General features: G+C 44.4%; 1 protein-coding gene and 1 long non-coding RNA gene across 3 annotated transcripts in view; both read left to right on the top strand.

The window, feature by feature from the left end:
* Nucleotides 1-14171, top strand: part of LOC145544904 (uncharacterized) — a 216956-nt gene that overhangs the window by 29871 nt on the left and 172914 nt on the right. The window lies entirely within an intron of this gene.
* LOC145544918 (uncharacterized) overlaps nt 1-14171 on the top strand; it is a 60064-nt gene that overhangs the window by 23210 nt on the left and 22683 nt on the right. The window contains exons 2-3 of the long non-coding RNA XR_014081724.1: nt 13231-13438; nt 13726-13839. This is a non-coding gene — a long non-coding RNA (uncharacterized LOC145544918). The remainder of the gene's footprint in view (nt 1-13230; nt 13439-13725; nt 13840-14171) is intronic.

Raw genomic sequence — 14171 nt, 5'->3', positions numbered from 1 at the left:
GCCTGGAAACTGTAGTCTCTGAGTGGGCAGTGTGTGTTTAGCTGGAATTTGGGATGTTATTGCTGAGGAAAGACATGGGAATGGATAGTGGTGGGCAGCTTGCAGTCTCTGCCATAGATGTTAATGTCCATCATGTCATTTGAGACTCTCAACAACCTTGTTAGAAAGGTGCTCAGTTGTGTCCAACTCTCTGCAACCCCATGGACCACAGTCCACCAGGCTCCCCTGTCCATGGAATCCTCCAGGCAAGAACACTGGAGTGGGTTGCCGTTTCCTTCTCCACGTTAGAAAGGAGGCAGACACTATTTATCCTCCTGTTTGTAGACGAGGAAACTGAGACAGACTGGTCAGTATATGCCTCATGGCACAGTAGGACAACCAAAAAGGCTTGGTCATGAGGTGCCCTGGTAGGGCTCACTATTAATCCTTAAGGTTTCTAAAACGTAGTCCTCAGCCTGGGAATTGTGTTTCCATGATATAACTCCTTTCAAGAAAATCTTCAATGTAAACACAAGTTAGAGGCTCAAAGAACACAAATTCAAGGGCATCTTGAACATGGCTCCAGGTTTGGGCTGACCATGTCACATTGTGCCTCCTCTAATCCAAGCAAAGACCTGGGCAAATAGGACAATGGGCTTAATGGAAAGAACACTGAGTTAGGGGTCAGGAGGTAGGGTTCCAGTTCTGTGACCCATTTAGTCATCTTTCATGACATCAATGGCCTGCCTAGGAAATCATGGACCCTAAGGCTGACACCAGCACGGCTTCCCATGTAACCTCAGAGCAACACTGTGAACTGGATATTATTATATACAGTTTACACGAGATGCACCAGGGCCCACAGAGCTGAGCTGGATTCCAGCCCAGGCCCTGTGACCCTGAGCCCAGTGCTCCTCCTGCTAAAGCATACCATCCTATACACCAAGCAGCTGCTGGGCAAACTGGATCTGAAATCAGATCCATGACCCATGGCATGCCTGACCAACAGCACTTCTGCTTGGGACCTACAGACTTAGGTTGTGCCCGTGTGACTCTGCCATTTTGTGGAAGAAGCCCCTACACTGGAGAGCAGATCCCCTAAACCTACCTTCTTCACACAGGCAATTTACTGGACAGGCTCTCTCTGGGCAACTTTTTTCTTTATTAATTTTCTTCTCCTTTCAAAATTATCGAAGGAATACATGCTCACAAAATTCAAATACCATGCGAGGGTCTAAGATAGATTGTGAGTTTCCCTGGCCTCCTCGCCTTCCCTTCTAGTCCTTTTCCCCAGAGGTAACCACTGTTGGAAATCTGGTGAGAATCTTCGGGTGTTTTGTCTATGCATTTATTTTTGTTTAGATTTCTAAACAGTGACAGTGGGAATGTGTAGATTGTTCTGCAATTTTCTTTTTTCACTTAAACGAAAGATATGTAGCATTTATCTTTCTATCCTGGGACATTACAATAGGACTCATTCTTGCTGGTGGTTGTCTATTAGACTGGCCATGGAGCCGACTTTGGATCCTGTTCACATTTTGGTATTGTATGATATGTTGTTAATTGTGTGGACTTTAGATCCGTACCATTTCCCTCCTGAATCAATCCTGGATCCCTCACATTTTAGCTGAGTGATGATGGGAACTTAACTGCTGGATCCAGGGAGACTTAACTGCTCCCTGCTACAGTTTCTTTGCCTGTAAAGTGAGGTTAGTAACAGTAACCTTCCTCATAGAATACTTGGAGGACTAAATGAGCTAACAATGTAACATACTTAGATCCTGGCATATATGTTGTATGAGTGCTACATGAGAGTTAGCTGGTCTCTTTATTCCTTGATAATATTTCATACTATGTCCAGTTTCCTGTTACTTGATATTAAAATTGTGATTTCTTTTTTTTTTCTTGCTAAAGCAAATGTTTGTTGTGATCAATATGTTTTTACAAATACTTTCATACACGTGAGGAAGTATTTCTGTAGAATAAATTTCTTGGAATAGTGTTAATGAGTCAAAAGATATTAGCATTTCCAACAGTGATATAAGCTGGTGGGCTTTGCCCGATCATGTTTTTCTTGGTTCTTCCACATCAGCTCACCCAGTAGCAGCTATTTGGCATCATGCCATCATCTTGTCCTTCACGTGGCCAATGGCTGGAAGAGCTACATGGCAGCAAGCAGTCCTCTTTATCTTCCTAGGTCCTGGCCCTTTGTGAATATACAGTGAATATACAGCTTCCTGGCGTTCCTGATGGGGATTCTGAATTGCCACTTTATGTTAAGTGGGTGCACAGGGGACAGGTGACCCTGGCCAAGAACCTTGATCAGATCCCCCATGCCCATCGTTAAGCTGAGACTGAGATGGCCCAGGTGGTCAAGAGAACAGACATGCAGTTATACTCTTGAATCTGTCTAGCTTCACCAAGGGCTTGATGACCTGGGACTTTTTTTTGGCCTTCGTGTCTTTGCTGAGTGACATGGGGGGAATGAATGTGGCAGTGTGGATGTGATGATTCATAGGATGTGGGTGCCAAGTGCGCTCCTGGAAACATCAGAAGAGGAACAAGACAGTGCTGTGCATTGCTGCTGTGCATTTCTCTTGATCTAATTAATACAATGGGCTTCCCGGGTAGCTCAGTGGGAAAGAATTTGCCAGCCAAGCAGGAGATACGGGGTCGATCCCTGAGTCAGGAAGATTCCCTGGAGAAGGAGATGGCAACCCATTCCAGTATTCTTACCTGGAAAATCCCATGGACAAAGGCGTCTGGAGGGCTACAATCCATGGGGTTGCACAGAGTCAGACATGACTTAGTGACTTAACAATAAGAGCAACAATTAATGTAACATGGACTAAGGAATAAATGTGATAATCTGACTTTGGGAATAAAAGGTTGGTGATTTATCTAATTTATGAACACTGATTGAGCAGTTACTTTATGTTGGGCACTGTGCTTGTGATTTACTGGCTGTATGGAAATGACTAAGACATGATTCCACCCTATGAATATACCATAGATATTCTAAGAGTCCTTGGAAAGAAAAATTTTAAAGGACAATGGGAGTGATGATAATAATAATGCAGGTGGGGCCCGAGTTCTACCAATAACACAGATCTGAGGCTTGGGGGTAGGTATGAATGGACATTTTGGGGTCCCTTTGCAAAGAAATGATTAGTGGAGAGGACTTCCTGTACAAATATTATAAAACAAAAATTACATTCTAACTTCTTTTCCTTTGATAAGAAAAGATAGTTGTATAGTCACTTAGAAAAATGTAAAGGAAATTAAAGTCACCCATAACTTTCATCCAGAGACAGCTATTGTTAACAGTAAGTTTATTTATGTTTGACCATGTTTATATGTAAGTATATGTCCACACACACAAACACAGCCTTTAAAAATTATTGAGAAATGTACACGCTTACACACTCTCAGCTGATATAAGAACAGTAAAGGGCACAGGATTTCAGCCTTTGTTGATGATGTACTCTGGGGAGGTGGCAAGGCCTCACTGATTGACAATCATTTCTCTGATGACTCTTGTTTTTTGCTTTTATTATTATTTTTTTAAAGATAAAAAAACCTAGAATTCTGAGTGTTGAATCCCCATCTTTTGCAAACATGGCTCACAGGCACACCAAACAACATCATTTCAGTGTCTACATTCATTTTAGTATTTAAAGACACCATTGAGGGAAGATTCTTCACTCCTAATGCAGGGTGCCTGGGTTCGATCATGAGGGAATTAGATTCCACGTGACTCTGCTAAGAGTTCGCACGCCAGCACTAAAAAGATCCCTTGGGCCGCAATTAAGACCTGCCACAGCCAAATAAGTATCTTTTGAAAAAATTGTTAAAGAAAATAAAGACCATTACTGAAAAATTTCTTCCTAGAACTCGATTTTGACGTGTGACCTGATCAAAGCTCATGGCTCAAACTCACGGCCTTTCCCCTCTTCTGTCCACTCACCTGGTGCTGTTACTCTCTCCTTTTCACACACCTCAACTGCAGCTAACTCCAGAAACAATTTTCTTCTTTCAGTCTGCTCCACAGGCCACCCTCTTCCCCTCATCATTTCTCGTTTCTCACCTTGAAAATCTCTCCTTTCTCTCTTAATAGGTTCCTGAGACCTGAAAATAGAGGTAATTTAAATTTGGCGAGTGTGACGGCAAAGACACAACTTTTGTGAAAAGCAGAGTTTGAAATTCAGGAGTTTGCTGCTGTTGAAACCTAACTCTCTCTTTGCCTTCCTTCTGTGGATACCTCTGGGAAGGGGGTATCTCTGAGTTCACCCCAGACTGAGTTGCCCAGACCTAGAGGATGAGAAACAGCGACCACACTCAGGCAGGTGATTCCTACCACCTGGAGGGGTGGGGTGGGCGTGCAGTCAACCGAAGTCACCAGGTTCAGCCTGGCCTCTTCAACCTGGAATGACCTTCCTGACCCCTATGTGCAATCTCTGCCCTGGGACTGTCCCACACCCCAGCCCTGGGGTGGCAATAGGTAGCTGAAGTCACAGAGTGGGGGCTGACGAGGGTGCCATTTCCTCTCTGCCAATATCTACAACAGTCACCTCCTTCCGGGTGCTCATGGCCCTCTTTGCCTCCATCCCAGAAGCGAGGCCTTTTGAGGACTTCATCTTCTCCATTAGGAAGTGTTTTGAACTTTCCAAAGTTAGCTGCAAACGTATTAATGTGTATTAACATCCCACTTCCCTGGCACTCATCTAGGCTACCACTTAAACAACGGGCTCCAATTCTCTGTTAAAAAAAAAGATCTGCCAAAATCTCGTTTCAGAAAGAGGACACGGGAGACACAGAACACGGAGCCCATCTCCCGATGAGAGCCATCTGTTCTCATTAGAGAGATCTCGCAGCCTCAGCTTGGGAGGGAGGGGCCTCCAGGTGCTCTGAAGGAAGCCTGCCTGCCAGTGATCCTTTTGGAGACTTTGCTTTTTTTGTTTTGTTTAGTTTTGTTTTTGTCTGGCAGGCTCAAAGAAGAGACTGTCCTACTTTCCAAGAGAACGATGGCTCCAACATTTTAAGAAATTAAGTCCCTGGGGAAAAAAAATCTAGTTTGAGAGGGCTTGTAATGGCTCCTTGACCACATGCTGTGCTGTCCAATTTATAAGGGAGAAATATCACAGAGGTTGGGAGCCAAAGTTGGTGTGCACAGCCATTGCTTAAAAAGGGACGGATGCTTCTCGGGGACTGTGAACCTCCCCCCCAGCGTTTATTCAATCTGGAGAGAATCCGTCTGCCAGGCTCCCACTCCTACATTCCAGGAAGAGCCAGGCCGGTTCATTGTCCTCTGTGTTTGGAAAGTGATAATAATTCCTCTGAGACCTAACAGGGCTCAGGAGGATGTGATCAGAGTCCTGCTGGTGATGGGAACTGCCTGTGGCAGGGGGTTTATACATTTTGCAGGAGTTTTTCTATTGCAAGCCTGTGGGGATACCCACTAAGTCAAAAATATATTACCATGAAAATATTCCTTTTGGGGGTATCCTATATCACACTGTAGGGAAAGGCAGATAAAATAACAAGAGCATTTGGCCTCAAATTGAAAATGACTTTTCCTGGATTTTATATTATCGGCTTTGCCTGCAAGATTGGCCTGAGGTCTAAAATGTGACTCTGGGTTTCCTGCATATTTGGAATAGCTTTCTCTTCCCTTGGGGTCTCCCTCCTTCCTGGCCCCCAGCACCCCTTTCCAAGCTGCTATTCTGCCTTCCATCAAGTGCTTGGCTTGTGTAACATGTCCTGTCAGTCCATGTCTGCTAAAATGTTAGCGGATGTTAGGATGTTTCCAAGCGGGGATATTTGCATTTTAATAGATGGCTTGAATATGGAAGAGCTTCAGCCTGAAGCTGGGAGGATTCACTGGGGAAGAGGTGGGCAATTTTGGATGGGGGCGAGGGTGTGTGAGATCTGAGACATTATCATACCCACAGTGTGTATTCCATGGAACTAGCCCTTTTCTCTTTTGTTCCCAAACCTCAGAGTATACGGCATCTTACACACTCTTGTAGGGCTGAAAGAAAGGCTTTTATAGGTTGGTGGGAAGTAAGACAGCAACTTTTCTGAGAGTACTGGAACTCAACAAGTCGGAGCCTGGAAGCAGTATCATTGGGGAAGGCCCTCTGCACCTGCTCCTATATGAGGGGGATGATTTAAGCTACTTTTGTAAAGCACTAAGTAAAATTTTGCTCTGAAATTTGGTGAGGAGGTGCATTGATATAACTGAGCAGAAGTCAATGGCAGAGAAAGGTGCTTCTTTCTATTCTGACCCTGGGAGCAGATAGGGGCTGAGGGGGCAGCATGGTCAGCTTCCCAATGTCCCACCATGGACTGTAGGATTTAGCAAATGAAAATACAGATGGCCAGTTAAGTTTGAATTTTTAATAAACATTGATTTTTTTAAAAACTGGGAGTATGTCCCATGTGATATTTAGGACATATTTAAACAGAAACATTCTTGTTTATCTGAATTCAAACTTAACTGCATATCTTGTTAGCTAGTAACCCATTACCACACTAGCTTTTTGCATTTCCTTGCTGACAAAGGTCTGTATAGTAAAAGCTATGGTTTTTCCATGAGTCATGTATGGATGTGAGAGTTGGACCTTAAAGAAGTCTGAGCACCGAAGAAATGGTACTCTTAAACTAGTGCTGGAAAAGACTCTTGAGAGTCCTTTGGACAGCAAGGAGATCAAACCTGTCAACCCTAAAAGAAATCAACTTCAAATATTTATTCATTGGAAGGACTGATGATGAAGTTGAAGCTCCACTACTTTGGCCACCTGATGCAAAGAGCTAACTCACTGGCAAAGACCCTGAGGCTGGAGAAGATTGAGGACACAAGGAAAAGGGAATGACAGAGAATGAGATGGTCGGATGGCATCACTGACTCAATGGATATGAGTTTGAGCAAGCTCTGAGAGATAGTGAAGGGCAGGGAAGCCTGGTGTGCTGCAATTCATGGAGCTGCAAAGAGTTGGACACAACTTAGTGGCTGAAAACAACAACAATATAATTGTTAAAAGTAATTTCTTAAAAAGGTAAAATTGTAACTCATACAAACATATAATAAACATATGTCAAATACTTTTTCACTCGTTGATTAATGAGAGAACCAGTAAGATGTCACTACTGGCTCAAAAAAGATCTCAGTACAAACACACACACACACATCACAAAATGCTGAAATGAAATTTTTAATAGATGTAAAACTAGCCATATTCAGTTCAGTTCAGTTCAGTTCAGTCGCTCAGTCGTGTCCGACTCTCTGCGACCCCATGAACTGCAGCACGTCAGGCCTCCCTTGTCCATCACCAACTCCCGGAGTCTACCCAAACCCATGTTCATCGAGTTGGTGATGCCATCCAACCATCTCATCCTCTGTCGTCCCCTTCTCCTCCCACCCCCAATCCTATCCAGCATTAGGGTCTTTTCCAATGAGTCAACCCTTCGCATGAGGTGGCCAAAGTATTGGAGTTTCAGCTTCAACATCAGACCTTCCAATGAACACCCAGGATTGATCTCTTTTAGGATGGATTGACTGGATCTCCTCGCAGTCCAAGGGACTCTCAAGAGTCTTCTCCAACACCACAGTTCAAAAGCATCAATTCTGCGGCGCTCAGCTTTCTTCACCGTCCAACTCTCACATCCATACATGACCACTGGAAAAACCATAGCCTTGACTAGACGGACTTTTGTTGGCAAAGTAATGTCTCTGCTTTTAAATATGCTATCTAGGTTGGCCATAACCTTCCTGCCAAGGAGTAAGCGTCTTTTAATTTCATAGAGCAACAATTAATTGCATTCCATTGGACAAAATTAGTTTGCATTTCTATGGACATTACTATCAGTTTTATACAATTTGCAATGGTTGTAAAACAGGCTAACAATAATAAAAGGCATGGATAACCAGGAACAGTATGCTAGACAGAATATCCAGTAATCATTTTTTGCCTATCTTCAAGTCTTTCATCATCATTTTTCCTGACAGTGTCCTGCTTGCTCCTGTCTCAGAGCCTTTGCGAATGACGGTTCCCCCACCTCCTTTGTTATTGTACTTATTGTTGAGGTTGTTGTTCAGTTGCTAAGCCATGTATGACTCTTTGCAACCCCATGGACTGCAGCACTCCAGGTTTCCCTGTCCTCCACTGTCTGCTAGAGTTTGCCAAAATTCATGTCCATTGAGTCAGTAATGCTATCTAACCATTTCATTCTCTGCCACCTTCTTCTCCTTTTGCCTTCAATCTTTCCCAGCATCAGGGTCTTACTGTTGATATCTTGTCTCAGACATCATTACCTCTGAGAATCCCTCCTTGACCTTAATGAAGTCAGATTTATGTGTTACATGCTCTCACAGGAGTATATTTCTTTCCTTAGAGGGTTTACGTCTGTTTATAATTCCTGCTCCTTACTGAGGTCTCTGATTTCTTGTTCAGTCAAGCCCCCGTTCTCCCTAGCGTCCCTTCAATAATTATGCTCTGGTCATACTTTTCTCCTTTCTGTTCTTTGACTATAGTAAATTCTCCCCTGCTTCAGGGACTTTGCATCTGCTGTTCCCTGTGCCTGGAATTTTCTTGTCTCTTGGCTTTTGCATGGCACGTTTCTCTTTATCTCTCCAGTCTCATCTGAATGTCAGAAAGGCCTCTCCTGATCATCTTCTCTCAAGATGCTCTCCTCCCCACCTTACTTTCCAACCAGGTGGTTCTTAAACCTTTAAGCACAAATCAGAGTCCCCTGGCAAGCTTGTTAAAACACAGATTGCTGGGGCTTATGCCAAAGTGTTTGATTCAGCAGGTCTGGGGAGGGGTGTGAGGATCAGTGTTTTAACAAATTCTTGGGTGATGCTGCTGCTACTGGTTTGGGCACCACTCTTGCAGAAACGAGATTACTTTCTCTCCAAACATAACATTATATTTTCCCTCTTTACTGATTTCCTTTCTGTCCCCTGTACGACTGAAAATTCTAGGTGGGGAGGGACAATGATGCCTCTATTCTCTGTTTTGTCCACAGTACCAAGGGCAGTGCCTGCCTTATGGTGAAAGTCACTCAGTCATGTCTGACTTTTTGTGATACCATGGACTGTATAGTCCATGTATATTCATGTATATAGTCCATGGAATTCTCCAGGCCACAATACTGGAATGGGTAGCCATTCCCTTCTCCAAGGGATCTTCCCGACCCAGTAATCGAACCAGGGTCTCCTGCATTGCAGGCGGATTCTTTACCAGGCAGGTTTTACCAGAAAGATGCTCCATAAATATTTATTGAACAAACAAATGAATCATTTTCTCTCTTCTTGTTCTGTATTGAATAAAGGTTTTTTTTCCTCCAAAGCACTGCTGAATTCAATTGCTGAGACTAAGCCAGATTGGCTTTTGTTGCCAAAATGAGTTTGTGAAGGAGACCAATATCTGATCAGTAGCTTGGATGAAGTCCTGTGATTGTTGGGGCCTGTGCTGTCCCATGAGTGTGCCCTCCTCCCCAGGGCCAGTGTGTCTATTCTACAGTTAGTTAGTTGATATCAGGGCTTTGGGTACTGTTGGCAGGTGGTGGGCTGCACCCTGCAAGCCTACAAATCCTGTACTTGCTTAGCTTTGAGACTGAAGAAGGAGCCCAGAGTCAGTGACAGAAACATCAATGATCTAAAGTATGGGGAAGCTTATGTGTTTGAAGCAAGGTCCTGGAGCGACACTCCACCATGTGAGGCAGACGGTGGGCAGGAGAAGGCAGCAGTCTTCACTCTCAGGGGGACCGGGAGATTGCCAGTTATAGGAGGAACTGACATCTGGTTGGCTCATTGGTTCCCAGGAAAACCAGCAGAAGGGAACACCCCTCACCACCCCTTTGATAAGAGCAATCGTTAGCTGGGACCTCGTGCAAGTACATAGGAAGGTCAGGCATGTGGGTAGGGTGTAGATGAAGCAGGCACTGGTCAAACAGGGACTGAATAGAGAGCAAGAGAATAGCTGCCTTGAGTGGACTGACCACGAAGCAGGGCACAGGCTGACCCAGCTTTTGCTAAGACCAGCAGCTATGATGAGCTTGCAGAAGATGTAGGCAGGTATGGAGAGGAGGGGCTTATGCTTAGGCCTCAGGTGTGCTACCTGGATGAGGCAGTGTGGGTAAAGGAACAAGTGGGAGTTGGGAGCAGGGGGAACCCTCCCTCTAAGCTAGGCTCTAGGTAGTGCTCTCACATCTTCTGGCATCTTCTTGAATGTCTTAGGGGTCCTTTGCTCTTCTGTTCTTAACTCTTGGCCTCCTGATGACAATACAGTGTTCTGTGCAGAAGTCCGCAGTCCAGGCTGTAACGTACATCCTCAGGCCTTCCTCCCTAGTAGTCCTCCAGGTTCCAGCTCTTTCTCATCGGCTCTCTTCTGTACCATTCCTCTAGGCTTTCATCTTACCAGTTTATGTAGTATACTAATAGAGCACGTTGTGAAGTCAGCCTTAGATTTTGATCTTATTCCTGCTAAATTCTGTGTGTCCTTGGGAAAGTTACTTAACCATTCTGTACATCAGATTGTGGAGATAATGATAGCACTAAATCTTAGGGTTGTTGCAAGTATAAAAGAGATGATACCTGTGAAGAGTTTAGTTTGTGTGCCTTGTATTGATGGCTCCAGGATAGTGACTGAGTACTCCTTATGGAGTTTTCCATTTTAACAAGAGACTTCGGTAGACACTACTTTGCTGAGTCTTGGCAGGTCGGATATTGCGGGTCCTTTACATGACAGTATGTGAGCAGATGCCTCTTCCCTGTGCATTTTAGAGGAACCTCTGCAGGCCTCTCTGAGGGACAGAGCACTAGATGACTCGGCTATTGCCTCCTAGCTTAAGAAAGAAGCCCTGCTCAGACCCTGGCAATGGAGGGTAAGACAATAATAGCAATGTGGTATTCTGGAGCATTGCTTTAAATAATCCTTTTCCTTAATAGCTTTGCCCTGGCGTGTGACAGGTGTTTACATTATTAAGTAAAAGCGTTTAAACAGCGACCTCCTTCGTATAAGGGTGAAGCAGATTAAAATCCAAGCAGTGCTCCAGCCATTTAAATCAATGAGACTTGTCAGATCTGTAACACATGAGCCACTTAGAGGGCGCAGGCACCTATTGTTTCTGAGCTTCAAGTAATGTCTCAATATGCTTGTTCCTTCCAAGTCTGCCCGGGGCCCTGGGATGCTTGCTCAAGGCTAGTCTGGCCATGGCCTCTTTCTCTGGAACCAGCATTATTTAATAAACAATAGCATTATTTAGTGGCAAAATGTGCATCAAGTAGTTATGCTATTAGGGAAGATCAGAGCTTGGGTTGATTCCTGTTTAGAGAAATGACCTTCCAAGGAATCCCAGTGGTCAAGTCCCTTAGCTATTCAGAAGCAGGGACCATGAATACTACTCTTTTTCTCCACTAGGGGTGCTACACCAGTCTTCTTGAGTTGACTCCCAGTCACTCAAGAATTGTGTCATCCTTGTCTTTAGGTGCAATACTGGCATATCTCATGTCTATCAGCAGCAATGAAGAACAGAGTTTTTGAGACTTAACTATTCTTTTTTAAAGCTTCATGCTCCTTATTCTCTCTTCAGTTCATTTCAGTGGCTAAGCTGTGTCCGACTCTTTGCGACCTCATGGACTACAGCATGCCAGGCTTCCCTGTCCATTACCAACTCCCAGAGCTTGCTCAAACTCACGTCCATCAATTTGGTGATGCTGTCCAATCATCTCATTCTCTGTCGTCCCCTTCTCCTCCTGCCTTTAATCTTTCCCAGCATCAGGGTCTTTTCCAAGGAGTCAGTTCTTTGCATCAGGTGGCCAAAGTGTTGGAGTTTCAGCTTCAGCATCAGTCCTTCCAATGAATATTCAGGACTGATTTCCTTTAGGATTGACTGGTTTGATCTCCTTGCAGTTTGATCTCCTTCATGAGAGAAGACTCTCAAGAGTCTTCTCCAACACCATAGTTCAAAAACATAAATTCTTTGGCGCTCAGGTTTCTTTATAGTTCAACTCTCGTATACATACATGACTACTAGAAAAACCATAATTTGACTAGGTGGACTTTTGTCGGAAAAGTAATGTCTCTGTTTTTAATACTCTCTCCTCCTTAATGATCAAACCTAGATTTTTTTGTATTTGACAATGGAGGGGGAAATCTGCGTGTAAGAATTACAGCTGAGACTTAAAGATACAGCTCTTATTCCTTAAGCTTTATCTTCCTCTTGGATGTCTCTAAGCTAATTCCTTTTCTTTCTAAAATAATATTTATTTATTTGGCTGTGTTGGGTCTTATGTAGTTGCAGCATGTGAGGGTTTTAGTTGTGACAATGTGAACTCTTTGTTGTAGCATGTGGGATCTAGTTCCTGGACCAGGGATCAAACTCGGGCCCCATGCATTGGGAGCATGCAATCTTAGCCACTGAACCACCAGGAAGTCCCTGTGTAGCTAGTTTCTGAGGTCCCACCAAGCTGGTTTCAGGGTGTTGATTCATTATTACTGCATGTGTGCTAAGTCGCTTCAGTCGTATCTGACTCTTTGCAACCACATGGACCATAACCTGCCAGACTCCTCTGTTCATGGGATTCTCCAGGCAAGACTACTGGAATGGGTTGCCATGCCCTCCTCCAGGGGATATTCCCATCCCAGGGATCGAGCCCAAGTCTCTTACATCTCCTGCATTGGCAGGTGAGTTCTTTACCACTAGCACCACCTGGGAAGCCCCATTATTACTGTTGCAGTTCTAAAGGAGACATCTGACTCTCCTTTTAATCCCTAGGACACACAATTGAATCAGCCTGGCTACAAAAGGGACTGCATGCAGGTGGGGTTACAAGGCAGAGTTCACTTTTCTTCCAGTTGTGGCCTCATATGTGTGCCTGCTGTGGGGAGTGGGCCAGACCCTGATCATCACTCAGGCCTTGGTTTGCCGACAGTGAGGAATTTCACTGTCTTGAGGCAAATTTCCACAGTTTATTGTGATCCACACAGTCAAAGGCTTTGGCATAGTCAATAAAGCAGAACTAGATGTTTTTCTGGAACTCGCTTGCTTTTACAATGATACAGCGGATGTTGGCAATTTGATCTCTGGTTCCTCTGCCTTTTCTAAAACCAGCTTGAACATCTGGAAGTTCACGGTTCACGTACTGTTGAAGCCTGGCTTGGAGAATTTTGAGCATTACTTTACTAGCATGTGAGATGAGTGCAATTGTGTGGTAGTTTGAGCATTCTTTGGCATTGCCTTTTTTAGTGATTGGAGTGAAAACTGACCTTTTCCAGTCCTGTGGCCACTGCTGAGTTTTCCAAATTTGCTGACATATTGAGTGCAGCACGTTCACAGCATCATCTTTTAGGATTTGAAATGGCTCAACTGGGATTCCATCATCTCCACTAACTTTGTTCGTAGTGATGCTTCCTAAGGCCCACTTGACTTCACATTCCAAGATGTCTGGCTCTAGGTGAGTGATCACACCATCGTGATTATCTGGGTTGTGAAGATCTTTTTTGTACTGTTCTTCTGTGTATTCTTGCCACCTCTTCTTAATATCTTCTGTTTCTGTTAGGTCCATACCATTTCTGTTCTTTACTGAGCCCATCTTTGCATGAAATGTTCCCTTGGTATCTCTAATTTTCTTGAAGAGATCTCTAGTCTTTCCCATTATATTGTTTTCCTCTATTTCTTTGCATTAATCACTGAGAAAGGCTTTCTTATCTCTCCTTGCTATTCTTTGGAACCCTGCCCCAGTCCAGCAGAGGGTGAGGAATTTCCTCTTCGGATGGTCTGAAGGGCTCATTCCCAGGAGACTGACGTGTGCGACAGTCTTCGCTTCCGAGGAAATCCCTCCTTCTATTCAGAGAGGTAAGGTGAAGCCGTGGCCTCCTGTCTCTACCGAACTTCTTTGTCAAAATGCAGCATTGAGGGCTTCACACTGGAGGAGAGATAAGCATAAATAATTCTGGTCACCCAGAGGTTCGGGACCAGCAGCAGGGCACCCCTTTCAGGCTTGTCAGAAATGCAGCACCTCAGGCCCTCAGGGGCTTCCCTGGTGGCTCAGTGGTAAAGAATCTGCCTGCTAATTCAGGAGACCCAGTTTTGATCCCTGGGTTGGGAAGATCCCCCGGAGAAGGAAATGGCAACCCACTCCAGTATTATTGCCTGGAGAATCCCATAGACAGAGGAGCCGGGAGGGC

The sequence above is a fragment of the Giraffa tippelskirchi genome, chromosome 1, assembly GCF_054371585.1.
Source record: "Giraffa tippelskirchi isolate mGirTip1 chromosome 1, T2T-mGirTip1v1.2.pri, whole genome shotgun sequence".
In the NCBI taxonomy this organism is placed as follows: domain Eukaryota; kingdom Metazoa; phylum Chordata; class Mammalia; order Artiodactyla; family Giraffidae; genus Giraffa; species Giraffa tippelskirchi.
This window is presented reverse-complemented; position numbering and strand designations above follow the sequence as displayed.